Here is a 6591-nt window from a genome sequence, read left to right as displayed (position 1 = left end):
CATTTTTCTGGTACCAGTTCTAAAATATGTTTATTCTTTTCCAAAGAGTATAGAACAACATAGATAAGCTGTCCTTAATAAACCTCCCCCCTTTTTTTTTAGAAAATATAGAAACAAACTTAATTTGATTGTTTTTTGCAGTCACCTTTGATCAATGCTAAGGGGGTAACACTAGAACACATGCCATCAAACAGAGGGCCAAGCGATTGACACCCCATTTCTTAGCTCTCTGGTGATGTTACTTGATACAAGCTTAGAATTTCCATACGTGTAGGAATAAGTGGATATCCTCATAAGTGCCGTTAATGATGATCCCCTCCTCAGAGTTTTTTATGGGTGTAGGATGGTAATCAGTTTAAGAGAGAGCTAGAGTCTGGAATGCAAACAGTCGATGTTGCTGATTAAAGAAGAATCCATATGCTTCAAACTACAAGTATGCACTCAACAAGTTTGAGATTCTGCTTTAAAAGTCTATTTTATGTGTATATATGAAAGAAAATATCAATTAAGTAAAGGTACTATTTGGAGAATCTTTTGATGCTCTAAATTTTGTTCCAATTCGATTATTTTAGGATATTATCAAGTAGGCAATTATTTGGGAAGAAAAAATAAAAATCAAATCTTTCTTTTTGATACTCTGTCAGGTATCATGGAGAAGTTGAAAGAACAATGAACTTGGAACATGGATACTCTTGCTTTATCTCACACTCTTCTAGTTAGTGGCTTCTCATGACTTTACATAAGTCTTTAATCATTCTGAGCCTCGTGTTTTTTCCATTCTATATAATGAAAAATATGGACTAGATGAGCTCTAAGATTGCTTACAGTTCTTACATTCTTTAATGCTATTTTTCCTTTTTTTTTTTCTTTTAACATATTGGTTATGGTTCAGATTGAGCAAATCTTGCCCTTTGTTTCAGTTTTTGGTTCACAGTTCAGTTGAGGTCAAGCCTTGATTCTGAGAGCATTAGCCAATCAGCAAAAGTTGAGCCTCTTTCTTGCATACAATTTAATCTGCAGACTTTCTGGAATAACTAATATACCTAACCTCCAGGAAATAAACAAGGGGGTTCACTATAGTTGCACTTTTAATTAATTTAAATCCAGCTCAAACTGACAAAACCTTCCTAACTCTTCCAACCCCACAAAGCTCATTACTCTCTTCTTTATACTTTCTCTCTCTAACTTTAGACATGTTGATACTGTTAAAGTTATCATACTATATTAAACTTATTTGTCTGCATCCTATATAAGCTTGTGAGCTTCTTAAAGAAAAGGGCAAAGGTTTATTTAGCTTAATATCCTCAGCACAGCAAGTGACACTTTCTAAGCCCTCTATAAATGTTCGTTAAACTGAATTGTTAACAAAAAGATACAGAAGTAAAAGAAAGAAAAGAGGAAAGAAGGTAGGAAGGAGATGATTGGCTGCTTCATATCTGATGTCATAATCCCAATGAGGTAGAAGAAAAGCAAATTTAATAGCCAGTTGGTTGTTCTTAGAGCATCATAATTCTACCACCCAGCCAGGAGCCATTTGATCTAGAGAAGTGTAAGAGTCAAACATCTGGGTGGAATAGGCTTTCTGAAAGTCCTTAATTGTGTCTGGTTCATATTTTACCTATATCAGTTAGCTGGAGATATTTTTAATTTGGGATTTTAGGAAGCCAACAAAAGATTGACAGAACCCACCCTCAGTATAGTGAGAGCTGTGTGTGTTTTTCACGCTTGTATGTAAGAAATCTGTATGCAAGAAGCTACAAGGATATACAGTAGGATCCTCATCATAATTTCCAGTGCTCCCTCACTAGGGACAGTTGCAAACCCTTAGCCAATGTGGCTAAAGGCATAATCTGTTCTGCTCTGGCCAGGATTCTTTTTCAGGCACCCCAGTCCTCTTCTGTGTGTGCCATGCTATTCTTATCCTACAGCTGTCTGTGTCAGAATCTCAGTCCTTTGGGTCAGGGCCTATATTACTATTTGAAGAAAATCTTTTAGCCTTTGCTGACCCAATTGCATGAAGTTTCCTTTAAATTCAATTTGTATTGGTAGTATTGCCAAAGCACTTTTCCTAGGTAGAAAACACTCATTTGTCCATTCACTCAGCATTCTGTAACCTGAATGCTCTGTGTTCTCATACTATCAACTTCATTTGGATCTTTTTGTTCTCTGCCACACTGGAAAGAAGCTTCCCCCTGCTGGACAGAAGCAGGGATGCTGTTTTCTGTGTAATACCAATAAGCATTCCCTGCTCAGTGCAACAGTTCAGAATTTTTCTGTAAAATTATTTCATGCCCACTATTGATTAAACTACAAAAACGAGGAAAATTTTAATATATCACAACTGTATCACCTTAGCATGTAAATAAACTATTGATACTATAGAACATTTGTAGCAAATACAGATTAGAACGGGGGGGAAGTAGATTTGGTGTTATGTTTGAGGGCTACAAGATACCCTCCTATCTCAACCCAGGATTCCATCATTTTAGTTAGTTCAAAAAAGAAGGCATCCTTGCCCTCAATCTTTTCAGCTTTGCTCACTAGACACATGGCAAATACTTGGCTCTGAGAAAATGGTCATTGAAGTTTTGAGCTTAGGACACATTAAGATGATGCAAAGGTGCAGTGGGTATAATCTACATTATAAGATACCCTTAAACACCTCAGGAGAGGGACATGGGACAGCATGAGAACAGTCTCTAGGATGAAGGATGTTGAAATAGATCTTTTCAACACATTTGATAAGCATTTACTGAATTTCTAGTGTGACAGAAACACCTGCCTTAATCCTAAGGCAAAATTAGACTCAGTCCCTTCTCCCTAGCGTCTCACAATCTATTCAGGAGAGAGAGACACAATCATAGTTCATTGTGACAAGTTACAATAGGGTAAATATAAAATTGTATGGAAACACTGGCCTTCCTCTACTTCCTCCTCCATCTCCCTGAAGAAAGGAAATTGTAATGCATGTGCACATATCAGCAACACTTAGGTGCTAGTAATATTTTTTACCCAATAGAAAAAAATTAATCCAATAGTTACCCATCAAAGTTACTAAGTACATATGATGTACTTGGTTCCTAATATGTCCAGGATTTGGGGCAACACAGAAGTAGTAACACATTATCCCTGCATTTTAATGAGCTTACAGTCTCCCCAGGAGCACAATCTATGTGCATGAAAAGTAAAATAACACAAGATAATGTGTTACTAAGTATCAAATGGGTGTCATAGCAAATTGGTGCAATGCAGTTAAAAATAGAGAGTAAGGGCTACCCCTGGTGGCACAGTGGTTAAGAATCTGCCTGCCAATGCAGGGGACATGGGTTTGAGCCCTGGTCTGGGAAGATCCCACATGCCACAGAGAAGCTAAGCCCGTGCGTCACAACTACTGAGCCCGCATGCTGCAACTACTGAAGCCCGCACGCCTAGAGCCTGTGCTCCACAGCAAGAGAAGCCACCGCAATGAGAAGCCCGCACACCGCAACGAAGAGTAGCCCCGCTCACCGCTACTAAAGAAAGCCAGCGCATAGCAATGAAGACCCAATGTAGCCCAAAATTAATTAATTAATTAATTAATTATTTTTTAAAAAGAGCATAATAATGATTGGCTGTAATTGTCAGGCAGAGGTGGAACTGAGGTTGGTGCCTAAAGATGACTGGAATTTGGGGAGGTGTGAATTCATAGACCAGAAAGATGGCCAAATAAATAAATTTCAGCTTAGTGGCAGAAATGTGACAATAAAGGCGGGCTTGAGGATCACAGGCAGGGGCACGGAAATCAGCAATTCATGATGGGGAGGAAGATTAAAGAAGTCTTCCCAAAAGAAATATCCCTTGAGCTGAATTTTAGTGGACAAGCTGAAGAATATCTAGATAAAAAAGAGAAATATCCACATATGCAAAGGCACAGAGACATTAAGAACTTGATATGTTCAGACAAATACTTAGGAACTGCAGATACTGCACACGGCAGGAGTGAAGGATGAGTTTGTGGAAGGGGCAGGAAAGGAGGCTAAAAAGAGGTAGACAGGAACCAAAAAGTAAAGGACTATATATATATACATATATATATTACTATAAAGAGTTTGATTTTTATCATGGAAGGTACTGGAGGGTTTTAAGCAACAGGGTGAGGAGAGACATGATCAGGTTTGTACTGTAGAAAGATCATGCTAGAAATAGTATAGAATGACTTTTTAGGTTTCTGACAGGATGGTGGTGTCATTCACTAAGAAAACACAGGAAAAGTAGATTGGGGGGAAGTTTTTGAGTTTAATTTTTGGATGGTTTCCTAACGGCTGCCATAACAAATGATCACAAACTTGGTGGCTTCAAACAACAGAAACTGATTCTCTCACAGTTCTGAAAGTTAGAAGTTAGCAGGGTTGGTTCCTTCTGGAGCCTCTAAGGGAGAATCTGTCTCAGGCTGCTCTCCTAGTTGTTTTTTTTTGTTTTTGTTTTTGCACTACGCAGGCCTCTCACTGTTGTGGCCTCTCCCGTTGCGCAGCACAGCCTCCGGACGCGCAGGCTCAGCGGCCATGGCTCACGGGCCTAGCCGCTCCGCGGCATGTGGGATCCTCCCGGACCAGGGCACGAACCCGTGTCCCCTGCATCGGCAGGCGGACTCTCAACCACTGCGCCACCAGGGAAGCCCTGCTCTCCTAGTTTTTGGTGACAAGTCTTGTCATCCTTTGCCTTGTAGACACATGGCTCCAATCTCTGCCTCTGTCTTCACATCATCTTCTCCCATGTGTGTGTCTCTGTCCTCACCTCTTCTTATAAGGACATCAGTCATTACATTTACAGCCTACTCTAAATCCAGAGTGATCACATCTTGAGATCCTTAACTTTATTACATCTGCAAAGACCCTATTCCCCAAAAATGTCACATTCACAGGTACTGGAAATTAGGACTTGGATATATCTTTTGCGGGGGGAACACTATTTAACCCACTATAATGTGAATGAATGGATAACTGTCTCTATGTTCTGACTAGTACTCTAGCCTTGCGGAGCTCTGCTTTGCACTTCTAAATGCTAATAATATGTAACAGGCAAAAGGAAGTGCAGAATTAAAGGTTATGTGATATGGTAGAAAAAGCAAACACTTTAGTCAAGTGGACTTAGGTTCAATCCTGGCTCTTTAGTAGTTGAAAGCTTGGTTAGGTGTTTAACCTCTATAAGCCTTGATTTCTTCATTTGTAAAATGGGGATAACATGACCTATCTTGTAAGACTGCTGGGAGAATTGGACCTAAAATATTATTTCTGAAAAAAAAAAGCTTGAAGATAATGCATTTGGGACTGACCTACATTAAAGTTGTGATCTTATGAGCGAATTTAAAGACTATACAGTAATTGGCATCAAGGAGAATAGTGAGGTGTCCTTTCACAGAGCTGGAGATCAGCAAGGAGGAATCCAAGAGAAGGTAATTTTTTTTCAGATAGCCTAAGGGGAATTTGGCATTAGGAAAATCAGGTATCTCACCACCAGAGAGGTTGGCAAAATCAAGGCAGGGCTGCTGGTCTTAGAAACTGGGGTATCAGGCATATTTCTAAGACACTTATTAAGTTTTCTTACTGTGTTAGGCATTGAAGATAAAAGAGTGAGTGAGATACGGGCGTTCCAGATAGAGCTCCCTGTTTTTTAGATGAAATTAGACAGGTTAACAAAATAGAATACAATGCAATCTAAAGTGCGTGTAGAAGACCAGGAGCAGAGTTAAGGGACAGACCAGCTAAAACTGCACATACGCCTGGGAAGGCTTTAAAGAGAATGCGACGTTTGAATGGATTTTTGGAGGACGTATAAGAGTGTGCTTGCCAGAAAAAAAGAGAAGGATTTTCCAAGCAGAGGGAAAAAAGGCAAAGCATAGGAAGTAAGAACTACAGGACCAGAATTGGAGACAGGAAATAAGGATCAGTCAAAAGCCCTGTTATCTGAATGGATAATTGGGACCACAGTCAAGACTATTCAAAGAGACTTACTGCTGACTCCCAAAGCACTGGGCTATAACTTATAGTCTTCCTGCCTAAGATGAGGTTTGTCCTAGAGACCCAGGCAGGAGTGAGCCTAGACATGCAAAACAATTGGTTCCAGCATTTGGGAAAGGATAGGCAGAGACTGATGACCAGGTAGGTACTGATATTAGCCAAAACCAGAGGAGAGAAGGGAAAAGATTACGAGAGACTTACCACGTGAGAGAGTGTCTAACTTAAACTTCACGGCAATCCTCCGAAGTAAAGTAGGCCGAGAGCGAAACAACGGCTCCAGTCATCGAAAAGCAAAACTGACCTAGTTCCCAGAGAACGGAAAACTTGGCCAGCAGGTAGGTCTCTTTGGTGCTTCCTGCTGAGTTAGGCAGGCCTAGGGCCCAAAGGTGCTTAGGAGAACTGGTTTCGGCTTCCTGAGGAACAGTTCTTGGAACGGTTCTTGCACCTTGATTGCCACTGCCCTCTTTTTTTTTTTTTTTTTTTTAAATAAGAGGATTATTGGATTATATTGACTCGACTGGGAACAAGGAATGTGTACTCGAGTTACTTGTGTATCTGAGTGGCTTCCTGGTGTGAAGTAAATATCTGTTAAATC

The sequence above is a fragment of the Mesoplodon mirus genome (genome assembly GCF_964341445.2).
Source record: "Mesoplodon mirus genome assembly, chromosome: 2".
Classification (NCBI taxonomy): domain Eukaryota; kingdom Metazoa; phylum Chordata; class Mammalia; order Artiodactyla; family Ziphiidae; genus Mesoplodon; species Mesoplodon mirus.
This window is presented reverse-complemented; position numbering follows the sequence as displayed.